The sequence below is a fragment of the Balaenoptera physalus genome (assembly GCF_965194825.1).
Source record: "Balaenoptera physalus genome assembly, chromosome: 12".
NCBI classification, from domain to species: domain Eukaryota; kingdom Metazoa; phylum Chordata; class Mammalia; order Artiodactyla; family Balaenopteridae; genus Balaenoptera; species Balaenoptera physalus.
Genome location: NC_138897.1, coordinates 46,577,250 through 46,593,416, shown reverse-complemented (window position 1 = coordinate 46,593,416; position 16,167 = coordinate 46,577,250). Strand labels below are relative to the sequence as shown.

Genomic DNA, 16,167 nt, shown 5'->3' with positions numbered 1-16,167 from the left:
TTGTTGATTTCTGACATATATATTGATAATACGCCATGTGTACACAATGTTTTCAACTGAAAAACAGAAACAATTTTTAAAAATAAGAAAAATTGTCTTTGTGGTATTAACTATTTGTTAAAATCCTGCTACTGTCATTTACTTTGACTATCCCCCATAATTATCCAATTAATATTTTAATGTAACATACATTGTTAAATTATTATGTGCAAGGCATTTTTTTTAGGTTTTGTAGTATACACAAAGAATATACTGTCCCCAAAAAGCATGTGTTGTACAGTGATAAAGGCTGATGTATACAGAAAATATATGGCTCAATATAATCATAAAGTTAGGCAAGATGCTTATAAGAGCTCACAGGAGGTAGGGTTCAATTCTGATTGGAAAGAAAAGGAAAAGCTTTGTGGAGCTCCTGAGATTTGAGTTTTGAAGGATGGGAGTAGAGGCATAAAGGCAGAGAAGGAATAAAACAGAAGCAAGAAAATATAAGAAGTGATATAGAGTATGGTGCTTAGTCATTAATTCAATAAATATTCAGTGTCAGGGACTGTACCAAGTGCTGCTGAAGAAAAAATGATTCCTGCCCTCTTGCTCAAGTGTTTATGAAAATAATGACTGAAGCATGTACTTAAAAGAGTAAGAATAAAGTGGAAATTAAAATGAAGTAGGAGAAAAGACAGTTAAGAAAGGTAATGCTAGGGCTTCCCTCGTGGCGCAGTGGTTAAGAATCTGCCTGCCAATGCAGGGGACACGGGTTCGAGCCCTGGTTCGGGAAGGTCCCACATGCTGTGAAGCAACTAAGCCTGCACTCTAGAGCCCTCAAGCCACAACTACTGAGCCTGCGTGTCACAACTACTGAAGCCCGTGCACCTAGAGCCTGTGCTCCACAACGAGAAGCCACTGCAATGAGAAGCCCGTACATCACAGCGAAGAGTAGCCCCCGCTTGCCACAACTAGAGAAAGTCCACACATAGTAACGAGGACCCAACACAGCCAAAAATAAAAATAAATAAATTTTTTTAAAAATTAAAAGAAAAAGAAATGTGATGCTAAACAAGCAGACACTTCAGCTTTCTGGGGTTTAGTGTCATCTGTAAAACAGAGAAGTACTAGGTATGGTTGGAATAGATTTCATATTTCTGCATTTTATTCTCAAGGTAATGGGAAGCCATTAAGATCTTTGAACCAGGGAATGGCATGATCATCCTCCTGCTTTCAGAAGAGTCTAAAATTAAAAGGAGGAGCAGAAAGGAAAACTATTTGGGAAGTCTGGAAGTAAAAATCACAAGATCCAGAAGTAGAGGAGATAAAATGCATAGACATGATGATAGGTTGAGAAGTGAGTAGGGAAAAAAAGCGTACAATCAATTATGATCTGTTCTTTAGGGAATTTTAAAAGTGAAGAAGAAAAAATAAGATGATCAAATTTATATCTGAAGTTTAGCCATCTTTCCTGAGAATAAACGTTAAGAGCCAACTGCTTACTACACGTTACTATCTAGTGTCCTACAAGTAAACTCAAATTCATGAAGTTGACACACACCCATGATATCTTCCTTCTGAATCCCCTACTAAACACCTTGCCATCCAGATAAAATAACTGGTTGCTATCCTACACTCCTCACTCTCCCCCAGTTTTCTAAATCTACTTGCTCACTAGGTCATTTCTGAGTTACAAAAATAACACTGCCTACTGTAAAAATTTAAACAGTAGTGAAGTATACAGAGTAAAAAGGGAAGAGAAACACAGAGAATTGGATCTGACATTTTATGCCAGTTGATTTCCCCCAGGCATTTGCTGATTCTCAAACTAGCAGGGCAAAAGGTCAAGAAATCTAACCAAAGGACACTGGAAGGTCAAGTGGAACTCAGCAAACTCACTGTGATAGTGGATAAAAATTGGGAATACAGGACATGCCAAGTAGGAAGTGTTCTTATAAACACCCCACAATTTCAGGGTAAACATTAAAAGGCTATATATACCCTCAGAATAAGAATGAAATATGTGTGGACCAAGTCTAAAAAAAGTCTGAAATGCAATCTCAAGTCAGGTCAGCCTTTTAGTGAATTAAGTTATCTACTCCTAATCTAGCTGCCAATGAGAAGAGAAAAGAGGGTGAATCCTGTCTGGAGAATGACAACCTCATCCAGAGGCTATAACTAACTTTTCATGCACAATGTCCAGTGTTCAAATCAAAAACTACCAGAATCATTAGAGTCATAGACATTAATATAAATTCACACACCCATGCAGACGGATAGACCAGAAACAGTTATAGAATGTGTGTATACATGGGTTAGTAAATATATATATATATGTGTGTGTGTACATATATATATATATATATATATATATATATATATATATATACACACACACATATATATATATATCACACACACACATATACATACATATATAACATAGCTCTGTTCTCTGAGAGGACTCAGGGCAATGATACTCCAGTATCAATAGGCATACCTAGCTCATGGTTTGTAGATAGCATTCTACAAATAAAAGGAACCAGTGCTCCTTTGAGAAATGGCTGATTCTAGGGCTAGGGCAGGGAAAATACAAGATGAGTCAGGAGCATGTTATAGCACCAGAAAGTAAGCAAGAACTCAAGAAACAAAACACTGGGAGCAGGTCAAAGGAACATAGGAGCCAACCTGAAAGTGTTCCCAAGGCCAAATAAATATACATGGGTCCATACTGATATAAATAAATATGGCAGAAGAGACAAATCTTCCTTATGGAAGAATTCCAAATAATATATGTAGATTTTCCCCCCTCAGGATGTGGAGTTTAATCCCCACCTCCCACTCCTAGAAGAGGCTGGACCTGTTGACTTGCTTCCAAGGAATAGAGTATGGGAAGGGAAAAATAGTAACCACAGTGGAGAAACCTGGCAAAAACTACTTTAACCTAAGGTTTCTTAACCTCAGTACTATTGACATTTGGGGCCAGATAATTCTTTGTTGGGGATGGGGGCTGTTTTTTCCACTTATAGGATTTTAAGTATCATTCCTGGCCTTTCTCCACTAAATACCAGTAGCAATCCTCCCCCTGCCCCACCAGTTACAACAACCAAAAATAGACATTGCTAAATGTCCCCTGAGGGCAAAAATTACACCTGCCAGAGAAGCACTGCCTAAAGTTTAACAGCACCAGTGATGTGTGGATATCATGACCCACTTGGTATGATGTAATAAGAAGGTCACTTCAGCTCTGTATATTCTTTCCAAAAACGTATAATCTCAAAATAACTAAAGTCAGAAATGAAAGAGGGCACATTACTGTGAATATTATAGAAATAAAAAGGATCATAAGAGAGCATTAGGAACAGTTGTACACCAACAAATTGGATAAACTGGACAAATTCCTAGAATCATGCAACCTACCAAGTGAATCATCAAAAAATAGGAAACCTGAATAGAACTATAGCTAGTAAGCAGATTCCCAACAAAAAAAAGCCCAGGACCAGATGGCTCACTGGTGAATTCTACCAAACATTTAAAGAAGAAACACCAGTCCTTCTCGAACTCCTTCAAAAAATTAAAGAGGAGGGAATGCTTTCAAACTCATTTTATGAGGCCAGAATTAACCTGACACCAAAGCCAGACAAAGACACTACAAGAAAAGAAATCTACAGACCAATATCTCCTATAAATATTGATGCAAAAACCCTCAACAAAATATTACCAAACAGAATTCAACAACATATTAACAGGATTATACACCATGACCAAGTGGGATTTATTTCTGAAATGCAAGGATGGGTCAATCAATGTAATACATCATATTAACAGAGTAAAGGATAAAAACCACATGATCATCCCAATTGATGCAGAAAAAAAATTTTTTTTGACAAAATTCAACACCTTTTCATGATTAAAAAATAAAAAACACACTCAACAGTCCAGGAATAGTACTTCAACATAATAAAGGAAAGTACCTCAACATAATAAAGTCCATATATATAAAACTCACAGTTAACGTCTACTCAGAGGTGAAATACTGAAAACTTTTCCTCACAAGAATGCCTGCTTTTGCCACTTTAACGTAGTACTGGAATTCCTAGCCAGAGCAACTGGCAAGAAAAATAAATAAAAGGCCTTGAAATTGGAAAACAGGAAGTAAAATTATCTCTCTTTGTAGATAACATGATCTTATATGCAGAAAGTCCTTAAAATTACACACACACACAACTTGTTAGAACTAATAAATCAATTCAGCAAAGTTGTAGGATACAAAATCAACATGCAAAAATCAGTTATGTTTTAATACACTAACAATAAACAACCTGAAAAATAAATTAAGAAAGCAATTCCATTTAAAATAGCATCAAAAATAATAAAATACTTAAGAATAAATTTAACCAAGGAAACAAAAGACTTGTACACTAAAAACTACAAAACATTTTGAAAGAAATTAGACACCAATAAGTGAAAAGATATTCCATGTTTAATATTACCCAAAGAAATCTACAGATTCAGTGAAATCCCTATCAAAACCTCCACAATTTTTTTCAGAAACAGAAAAATCCATCCTAAAACTGGTACAGAATATCAAGGGACCCTCAATAGTCAAAACAATCTTGAGAAAGAACAAAGTTGGAAATCTCACACTTCCTGATTTCAGAACTTACAAAGCTACAGTAATAGAAACAGTGTGATACTTGCATAAAGACAAATGTATAAACCAATGGAGTAGGATAGAGAGCCCAGAGATAAACCCACCCATAAGTGGTCAAATGATTTTCAACAAGGGTGTCAAGACCATTCAATGGGTAAAAGACAGTTTTCTCAGTAAATGGTATCGGGAAAACTGGATATCAACATGTAAAAGAATGAAGGTTGACCATTGCCTTACATCATATACAAAAATTAACTCAAAGTGGATCAAAGGGGACTTCCCTGGTGGTCCAGTTGTTAAGACTCTGCACTTGCACTGCAGGGAGCACGGGTTTGATCACTGGTCAGGGAACTAAGATCCCACATACTGCACAGCACGGCGAAAAAAAAAAAAAAGAGGATCAAAGACCTAAACATAAGAGCTAAAACTACAAAACTCTTAGAAGAAAACATTAAGAAAGTCTTCATGCAATTGGATTTGTCAGTGATTTCTTGGATATGACAAAACTCACAGTTAACCTGAAAAGAAAAAATAGATAAATTGGATTTCATCAAAATTTAAAACTTTTGTGCATCAAAGGACACTATTAACAGAATGAAAATGCAATCAATGGAATGGGAGAAAATATTTGAAAATCATATATCAGATAAGGGATTAATATCCAGAATATATAAAGAACCTCTACAACTCAACAACAACAAAAACTAACCAGATTTTTTAATTGGTCAAATGGCTTGAATAGACATTTCTCCAAAGATGATATACAGATAGTCAAAAAGCACATAAAAAGATGTTCAACATCACTGATCATTAGGATAGCCATTATTTAAGAAAGAAAGGAAGGAGGGATGGAAGGAAGTAAGGAAATAATATTGTTGGTGAGGAAGTGGAGAAGTTGGAACACTTGCACAATGCTGATGGGAATGTAAAATGTTGCAGCCACTGTAGGAAACAGTATGGTGGTTCCTCAAAAAAGTAAACATTGAATTACAATATGATCCAGCAATTCCACTTCTGGGTATATACCCAAAATAATTGAAAGAAGGGACTCAAATATTTGTACACTGATGTTCATAGCAGCATTATTCACAATAGTCACAAGCTGAAAACAACCTAAATGTCCATTGACAGATAAATGGATAAACAAAATGTGGTGTATACATACAATAGAATATTACTCAGCATTATAGAGAAAAGAAATGTTGATATACACTACATCCTGGAGGAACACTGAAGACATCATGCTAAGTGAGATAAGCCAGGCACAGGACAAATATCTTATGATCCCACTTACATGAAGTACCTAGCAGATTGGATACACTGAAATGGGAGTTAGTGAAAGCTACATAAGTAGAAAACATGAAGGCTGAAACATGGAGGGAAAAAAATTATAGAAGATACAGAAGAGAGCATAGGAATCATATCTGATATGGAAAAAAAGGCCTAACATACACATAATCTGAGTCTCAAAATGAAATAAGAGATGATGGGACAAAGGCTATATTTAAAGAAAGAGTGGTCAAGAATTTTCCAACCCTCATGAATAATCAAGTCATACATTAAAGGAGCACCACAGACACCAAAAACTACAAAGAAAAGTATACCTGGGGACATCATAGTACCAAACAAGAGCACAGAAAAAGAGAAAAATCGAAAAAAGGGGAAAAAACATTATATTCAAATAAGCAACAAATAGACTGAGGTTTAACTTCTCAACATAAAGCCAGAAGATAATGAAATATCTTGGAAGTATAACTTTCAAAAGTAAAGACAATGTGAAGACATTTCCAGACAAACAAAAATGAGAGAATTCATTGCTCACATACTCAAACAAAAAAATACTAAAAAGAGTTCTTCAGGCACAAGGAAAAAACAGTTTAGGAAGAAATGAAGAGCCATGGAAAGTGTAAATCTGAAGGTAAATCTAAATGAATATTAACTGTAAGAAAAGATAATAATGCCTAAAGTTAGGAACTAAATACATTCTCAGAGAGATGGTAGAAGTACTAATTTATATTAGGTTCTAATAAACCAAGGGTGCATGCTGTAATCGCTAGAGTAAAAGAGGAATATAACTAACAAATTAACAAAAAGTAAAATGGAGTAATAAAAATTGTTGATTAATCTCAAAGAAGGCAAGGGAAAAAGAATATAAATAGGCAAGACAAATAGATAACAAATAGGATCATGATAGATGTAAGCCCAAATACACCAGTAATTATATTACATGCAAGTGGACACAAGACAAAGATTCTTGACTAGAATTTTTTAAATTAATCATGTAGTACTTACTTGAGATACAACTACCAGAATCCAGGAAATTTAAAATACAAGTATGGAAAAAAGATACTGCATTCAAACACTAACCAAAAGAAAGGTGCTAATAGCTGTACCAATAGCAAACAAGAAGTAGACTTTAAAGCAAAAGTCTTACTAGAGATAAAATGGGGCATTTCTATTGATGAGTCAATTTACCAAGAAAATAGAAATATTCTAAAAGTGTATACACCTAATAATTTTGCTTCAAAGTATATAAAACTAAAATTGACAAAACTAAAATGAGAAAGAGATAAATCTACAATCCTAGTAGGAGACTTTTACACAACTCTCTTAGTAAAGGAGGACAAGCAGAAAAAATGTCTAAGAATATAGTATATGTGGACAATATGATTAACAAAATGACCTAATGGACATATTAGATAACAGTACAACCAACAATGACAGAAACCTTGATTCTTTTTAGGTGCACAGAGAACATTTTCCAAAACTGAGCATATGCAGGTTTGTATATTCAGCAAGCATATGCAGCAAGCCTCAACAAATTTCATCAGATTCAAATCATTTAGAGTAGGGCTGTGCAATAGAATTTTCTGTGTCCTATCTGCATTGTTCAATACAATAGACACCATAGTCAACACAGTATTCACTAGCCACATGGGGCTACTGAACACTTAAAATGTGTGACTGATGAACTATATTTTATTCATTCTAATTAATTTATATAGCCACATCTGGTTAGTGACTACATATTGGACAGCACAGACTTAGCATATGTTTTCACATAACAATGAAATTAGCTAGAAATCAATAACACACACATTTTTAAAAATTCCCAAATGTTTGGAAATTAAGAAAAACAATTTAAATTACCCATGGGTAAAGGAAGAAAGCACAATAGAAATTAGAATATATTTTTATCTGGATAATAGTGACATTATTAGGGGGAAAAAAGGCTAAAATTCAATGATTTGAGTATCCATCACAAGAAGTTAGAAAAAGAATAACAAGTAAATCTAAAGAAAGTAGGATGAGGTCCATAAGGGTTGTTCTGGTTTCTCATCATAACTTAAAGAGAAATATTCACAATGTCCAGAGCCCTTGATGTCCTGCAAATGAAGGAAGAGGAGGTCCTCAAATTCCTTACAGAAGGAACCCACTTAAGGTGACACCAGCCTTGACTTCCAAATGGAACAGTGCCTCTACAAAAGGAAAAGTGATGGCATCTACCTCGTAAATCTGAAGAGAATCTGGGAGAAGTTTCTTCTGGCAGCTTGTGCCGTTGATGCCACTGAAAACTCAACTGATGTCAGTGTCGTAACCTCCAGAAGTACCGGCCGGCAAGCTGTGCTGAAGTTTTCTGCTGCCACTGGAGCCACTCCTACTGCTGACTGTGTCACTCCTGGAAGCTTTACTCACCAGATCTAGGCAGCCTTCCAGGAGCAGAGACTTCTGGTGGTTACTGACCTCAGGGCTGCCCACCAGCCTCTCACACAGGTGTCTTATGTTAACCTGCCCACCATTGCTCTGTGTAACACAGACTCAACTCTGTGCTCTTTGGGCGTTGCCATTCCCTACAGCAACAAGGGAGCTCACTCAGGGGGTCCGAGGTGGTGGGTGCTGACCCTGGAAGTTCTGCGCATGCGTGGCACCATCGCCCGTGGACACCCACAGGAGATCATGCCTGATCTCTACTTCCACACACACCTGGAAGAGACTGAAAAGGAAGAGCAGGCCACTGCTGAAAAGGCTGTGACCAAGGAGGAATTTCGGTGCGAATGGACAGCTCTAGCTCTTGAGTTTACTGCTACTCAACCTGAGATCCCAGACTGGTCTGCAGGTGTGTAGGTGCCCTGTGTGCCTATTCAGCAGTTCCCTCCTGAAGACTGGTCTGCAGCTCCCACTGCTCAGGACACTGAATGGGGAGGGACAACCACTGATTGTCTTTAAGCTGTTCTCCCATAGACCTTAAAGAGAAAATGGAAATGAAGTTGATGAAAAATCAACAGTTTCTTTAAAAAAAGAAAATAGAAGGAAGGAAATAGTAGAGCATGAATTAATGAAATAGAAAGTACATTTTAAAAAAGAAAAGCCAAAAGCTCATTTTTGGGAAAGAATAAAATTGACAGTCCCCCAGCAAAACTGATCAAGAAACAGAAGTCCCATTTGTCAGTGTAAGGAATGCAAAAGTGGCCATCAGCACAGATCTACAGCAACTACAGGTGTAATATAAAGGATATGATTCATAATTTTACCTAAAAAATTATAAGATTTACCCAAAATTAACACAATAAGAAATATAAAATCTGGAACTTCCCCAGTGGCACGGTGGTTAAGAATCCACCTGCCAATGCAGGGGACACGGGTTCGATCCCTGGTCAGGGAAGATCCCACATGCCGCGGAGCAACTAAGCCCATGCACCACAACTACTGAGCCTGCACTCTGGAGCACGAGAGCCACAACTACTGAAGCCCACGCTCCTATAGCCCATGCTCCACAACAAGAGAAGCCACCTCAATGAGAAGCCCGTGCATCGCAATGAAGAGCAGCCCCCCGCTCACCGCAACTAGAGAAAGCCAGTGCGCAGCAACAAAAACCCAACACAGCCAAAAACTTAATTAATTAATTAAATTTAAATAAATAAATAATGTCCAGCTCAATGGCTTTAAGAAAGAAAAGAAAAGAAATATAAAATCTAAATAGCTCTGTGTCTATTAAGGAAATTATTGGGAATTCCCTGGTGGTCCAGTGGTTAGGACGCGGCACTTTCACTGCTGGGGTGGCCAAAAAGAAAAAAAAGAGGAAATTATCTGTAACTTAAATTTTTCCCATCAAGAATAGTCCAAGCCAGATATCTCAGCAGGGAATACTTCCAGACATTAAAGGAAGAAATAAAGCAATCTTACACAATCTCTTCAAGGTAAAAGAAAAAGACAATACACTACCCAACTAGTTTTATGCAAGCTGTGGATTATGTTCCTTACAGAAGAAGATTTCCTTCCTGGAACTAGACCAGGAGGCATGGCTTTCCCAAGGATTTTGGCACACACATTTCTCCGCATCTCCCTAGGATGCCTTTCAGGCCTTTGATCACTCCAGCTGTCAGGGAGCTGCATCCGAGCCTCCAGGGCACATTAAAAGGAATCTCTTTCCAACAGTTGGGATCCAGTGGCAGGCAGACTGAATCTAACTATCTACAATATCATACAATGCATATTTATCACTTACACTACACTTCTGCAGACAAGTTGTTTGTTATTTGTTTATAAATGTGGTTCTGTTTAAATGCTTTCATTAAATTTTAGTCTGCTTACTCAATGATATAGCTAATTACATGGGGCCAGTGGAATTCCCAGACTGTCAGTTGGTCAAGGGGGCCCTATAGAAAACTCCAGAAGAATGAGAATATTCCTTTCCTGTAAGCCATGCTTTAGGGAAAAAGTATTCTTCTAAATCGGGGGTCTACAAACTACTGCAGGAAGGCCAGCCAGCCACTGTTTTAATGGAACACAGCCTCACCCATTTGTTTGTGAGTTATCTAAGGCTGCTTTCTGCTATAAAGGCAGAGTTGCATAGTTGCAGCAGAAACTGTATGGCCCTCAAAGCTGAAAATATTTACTATCTGTCCCTTTACAGAAAATGTTTGCTGACCCCTGATCTAAATGAGAATTTTTTTTAACTTTTATTGATTTTTTTTCTTTTTGCTGATTATAAATGTGCTGCTAGCTTGCTGTTAAAAAAAAGAAAGATACTATGTAAAAGAATAAAGATAAAAGTCATTTATCTCCAGAAGCCTACTTAGCAAACTTAGTATTTTGATGAGTGCCATTCTACATATATATTTGTGTACTTTTTTCCAAAAATGATATTGATAATGGCAAATGAAAATTTTCCCATTGTTGTATCATGAACATTTTTTTAAATAAATTTATTTATTTATTTGTTTTATTTTTGGCCGTGTTGGGTCTTCGTTGCTGTGTGTGGGCTTTCTCTAGTTGCGGTGAGTGGGGGCTACTCTTCGTTGTGGTGTGCGGGCATCTCATTGCGGTGGCTTCTCTCGTTGCACAGCATGGGTTCTAGGCACGTGGGCTTCAGTAGCTGTGGCGCACAGGCTTAGTTGCTCCATGGCATGTGGGATCTTCCCGGGCCAGGGCTCGAACCCGTGTCCCCTGCATTGGCAGGCGGATTCTTAACCATGCGCCACCAGGGAAGCCCTATCATAAACATTTTACACATCCATAAACGTAGCTCTTCATCATCATTTTAAATATGGCTGTAGGGGATATTTATAATTGCTTTCTCAATATTCCCTTCTCCCTCTCCCTGCCCCAAGCTTTCTCAATAACAGCACCTTACCTGATTTTCCTTTAGTAATTCACTCTCTCCCTTTCGGGGCCATTAAGTTTTCTTTAACTTTGAATTTTGAGATAATTTCAAACTTATAGAAAAATTGCAAGAATAGAACAAAGAATTCCTATATATGCTTCACCCAGATTCCCCAAGTATTATTTTATCACATTTGCTTTATAATTCTCTATCTACTTATGCTATATACCCAGATATATCTATATCTATATATATAGATATGTTAAGTTTTCCCTGAATTGTTTAAGAGTAAGTTGCAGACACAGTGCCCCTTTGACATTCAAACAGAGCGAGAAGGAAGAGGATTTTGAGCAGAGAAGTGACACAGTCTGACTTACATGTTCTGGATGCCGTGGGGAGAACTGAGTGAAGCAGAGCAAGCAGGAAATCAGGGAGGCTATGGCCTGACTGGGAGGACAAAATTGCCACTTTCTAAGATGAAGAAGACTACAAGAAGACCATGTTTGGAAGAAACATGTTTGGAAGAAAATTTTTAAGAAATTAAAAATTTGATTGGAGCATGTTGGGTTTAAGATGCCTAATTAGTCACTGTACGAAGCCCAGTTTATAAGCCTCCTCCTATTTGCAGGGCCAGACTTTCAGCTCTGTGATACTGATGACCCTCTAAGAAGACTGCCTGCACCAACCTTTGAGGTTGCAGGCCCACCAGGCTTCAGGTAGAGGGAGCAACTGACTCCCCCTGGATCTCTGGCCTGCCACTCCTGTGCTATTGCGTTGTCTTGGAAGCTGACTGCTGGAGAGGCTGAATGGTGCACCTGGAAGTGTGGAATTGATGTTCTGTGGTGAAAACTGACCAGAGGGCGAGCGAGGGGAGCCTGCAGAAAATTCTTCTCCCTCCTCCTACCCCATGGTGAGGTGAGATGACATAGTTCATGCCATTTGCCCTCTGAAGATAGTGAGACTAAGCAAACAGCTGTGCCTACGCTGTAGACACTCAGTAACACCCACCTGTATTTGTTCTCTCTTTTTCCCTGCTTCACCGCCCATTTACCTTCAGTCATCCTGTTCCGGGATTGCATCACCCCAATAAAGTATTAACAATAAGGTTTAATTTTATGCTGTTTTCTTAGGAACCCAGAATAAAGCAGGTATCAAAGTGGAGATGTCTGGTAGGCAAAGGGATATATGATCCTGTAGTTCAGAGAAGAGATATAGGCTGAAATATAGATTTTGGAGTCCTAGGTAATTAAGATCTAAGACCAGATGAGATTACCTAGGAAGTGAACATAGGTAGAAAAAAGAAGAGATTTGAACACTGAGCCCTCAGGCACGCCAACATACTGAAGTCCAGAGAGGTGAGGAAATACCAGCATCGAGACTGAAAAGAAATGTCCCACGAGGTAGAGAAAAACCAAGCATGTTGTTTCTTGAAGCCAAATGAAAATACATCAATTATGCAAAATACTGCTGACGGCTCAAGCAATAAATGAATACTGAAATCAGCAATATGGGGGTTAGCAAACTTGATTAGCACTCTTGTTTTGTTTTGTTTGGCCACACCATGCAGCTTGCGTGCGAGATCTCAGTTCCCTAACCAGGGACTGAACCTGGGCCACGGCAGTGAAAGCGCCGAGTCCTAACCACTGGACTGCCAGGGAATTCCCATTGATTAGCACTCTTTATGTGGAGAAGAATTTGTGTAATATACAGTAATGTCACACCTCTCATTCCTGTTATAATTTGTATTTTCAACTTTTTTTTTTTTTTCCTGATCAGTCTGGCTAGAAGTTTATCAATTTTATTAATCTTTTTTAAAAGTTAGCTTTTGGTTTAAATAGAGTATAGAAATTGATTTTTCTCTCTTTTTTCTGTTTTCTATTTTGATTTCCAATCTAATCTTTATTTCTTTTCTTCTCTTTACTTTGGTTTTAATTTATTCTTTTTCTGGTTTCTTAAGGTGGAAGCTGAAGTAATTGAGACTTTTTTTTTTCTAATATAAGTATTTCATTACTAAAAATTTACCAGTAAGAGCTGCGTCCCAGAGATTTTTTTTTTTCAAATATTTCTCTATTCCTCCTCCCTCCCCTCACCTTCAGGAACTCTAATTACTCTTACACATATTAGGCTGCTTGAAGTTGTACTACAGCTCTGTTCAATTTTTCTTAGTGTTTTATTTGCCCGTTTTTCATTTTGGATGGTTTCTTTTGTTATGTCTTATCTACCATGATTTTTTTATTCTTTTCTTCTATTATGTTTAATCCACAGTTAATCCCATCTGTGCATTTTTTAAAAATCTCAGACATTGTAGTTTTTATCTCTAAAAGCTTAATTTGGTTCCTTTTTTATAGCTTTCATGTTGCTACTGAGCATGTTCAATACTTCCACTAGCTTCTTGATCATATGGAATAGTTTAACAATTGTCTTAATGAGCTTGTCTAATTCTTTGTCATTTCTGGGTCAATTTGATTGAGTGGTTTTTCTTATTATGGGTTGTATTTTCCTGCTTCTTTGCATGACTTATGAGTTATCCAATTTTTGATTGGATGCCAGTCATTTTGTATTGTATGTTGTTGGGTACTGAATATTTTTAATATATATATTCTTGAGCTTTGTTCTGGGATGTGTTTAAATTACTTGGGCAGTTTTATCCTCTTAGGTCTTGTTATTAAGTATCTTTCAGGCAGTGCTTAGTCTAGGGTTCATTTTTTTCTCCTATGCAGGCAAGACTCTACTATTCGAACCCAGAGTTTCTCAACCTCCGCACTATTGATATTTAAGGCTGGATAATTCATTGTAGGATGTTTAGCAGCATCTCTGGCCTCTACCCGGTAGATGCCAGTAGAGCCCATCTCCTCTGGTTATGAAAACCAAAAATGTCTTCAGATACTACCAATTGTCTCCTGGCGGGGGTGGGGCAGGGCATAAAACTGCCATCGTTTGAGAGCCATTGCTCTGACGTCCTGTGACTTAGGAGGTTTTCTGCCCTCGCCGATGGTACTACTACTGGCACTTTGTGAGTTCCAGTGATTTTTTTCCCCTAATCCTTCTGGATGATTCTTTCCCCCACCTCAGGTAGTTTCTTTACACAGATGTTCATCAGCACTCAACTGAATACTTGTGAGGGACCCTCTGCAGATCTCCAGCGTTTAGGTCTCTCCTCTTTGGTACTCTGCCCTGCCAATCTAGTCACTCGGCCTCTCAGGGCCCCTTGCTCCATCATCTCAACTTAGGGAGACGGTCAAGCTCTGCTTGAGTTCTCCCTCCTTGTGCTGTAGCCTAGAAACCCTCTCCAGGCAGTATACTGAGGGAACCCAAGTTTGCTTCATGTTTCCCATTTCAGGGATCACGTCTCTCCCATCCTTTGCTTCTGTTTCATATATTTTGTCTGGTATTGTACTTGTTCAGGCAGGTTAGTCATCTTGGTCTGAAGGCTATGTGAGTGACTTTTAAAAAGTATATTTGCATGCTAATTAAAAAATTCAGGAGAGAAAAATTTGATAATGCAAGAGGTGAGGATTATTGGGGTATGCCTTTGAGTAGGTGTGAGAGGGTGGCTTAGATCCAATGAAGATGCTAGCCTCAGGCAGAAGCACAGTTGATCCAAAGTTAAGAGGAAAGAGGTATTAAGATTAACAAACCAAGATATGGACATTTTGTTTACTGTTTTCTAGATTTTTCTTTCTGTTTTAAACATGGTATAATAGGTATAGATGGGGATAGGTATATAGAGAATAATATAGGCATAGAGAGAACATAAAAATGTTAATGGGCTGTTACTATGTGGACTCATGGGTGACTTTTGGGGTGATTTCTATTTCTAAACTTTTCCTATATTAGTTTATATATTAATAGTATATTATAGAATTATATATATTTTTAAAGAATTTAAAGAAACGAGATAGCTGGACACTGCTTTGTTCTATTCTCAGCACCTACTCATTACACTCCTTTGCCCAAAACCTCTAATAGTTTCCCATCTCATTCAAAGTAAAAGTCATAGTCCTCACCAATGGCTAACCAGGTCTTCCATGATCTGGCCCTACCCTCCACCCTTAACTCTTTTCTCTGGCTTCATCCACTACTTTCCCCCTTTTCATTCTGCTCCAGCCACACCGGCCTCTTTGCTGTCTCTTGAACAAATCAGGCATTGCTCCTACATCAAGTTCTTCACACTTGCTGTTCCCATGCCTAGAACATCTTTCCTCCAGAGTCTCGTGGACTTCCTTATACGCATTCGTATCTTTTCTCAAATTTCACTATCAGTGAAATCTTCCCTGGACAACCTATCTAAATTGCAATACTTTTCCTCCTTGATGTTTTGTGATCCTTTCTTTCCCAATATATTTTCTCCTTACCATTCATCACACTGAACAATACGCTTTCCTTTTTTTCCACTGCCGTAAGTAGTTTCCAAAATCAATAGATGTAAACCCCCGAACACTCTTGGACCTGAGCAACTTCAAATCCACAGGTCTGAAAATTTTAAGAGGACTCCAGAGAACCTTGTTGGGGGGAGGCAGGGGAGTGGAGGCCATGGGGAGGAAGTCCAAGGGTCACATACAGGGGATGCTTCAGGGAAACACCCCAAGAGCAATGGTTGGAGGCGGGTACAGCATAGACTCAGCAGTGTAATCCCGTCTGAGTCCCAAGTTAATGAATCTGTAGGAAGGACGGAAGAGAAATGCCAAAGACCTGATTGTGTGAAGTTTTTCATCTATAGACACTGCCAACACCAATGTTCAGTTATTGTTGGAATTTAAAGTATATGTGTGTGGTGTAGAGAGTAGAGTAACAAATGGCAGAGGTTGACAGAGGCCAAATCATGGAACGCCATGCTAATTTTATTAACCTATGTAGTGCATTAAGTCTAGAATTTAAAATTACAAAGGTTTTCTAAAAATTGATAAGAAAATACAAATAACCTATA

The 16,167-nt window shown here is 37.9% G+C and overlaps 1 pseudogene across 1 annotated transcript; it reads left to right on the top strand.

The window, feature by feature from the left end:
• Positions 1 to 74: 74 nt before the first annotated feature.
• LOC309639186 (small ribosomal subunit protein uS2 pseudogene) lies at positions 75 to 11,741 on the top strand (annotated as a pseudogene). Its single transcript has one exon. The product of its transcript is annotated as a small ribosomal subunit protein uS2 pseudogene (transcript).
• The last annotated feature ends 4,426 nt before the right edge of the window (positions 11,742 to 16,167 follow it).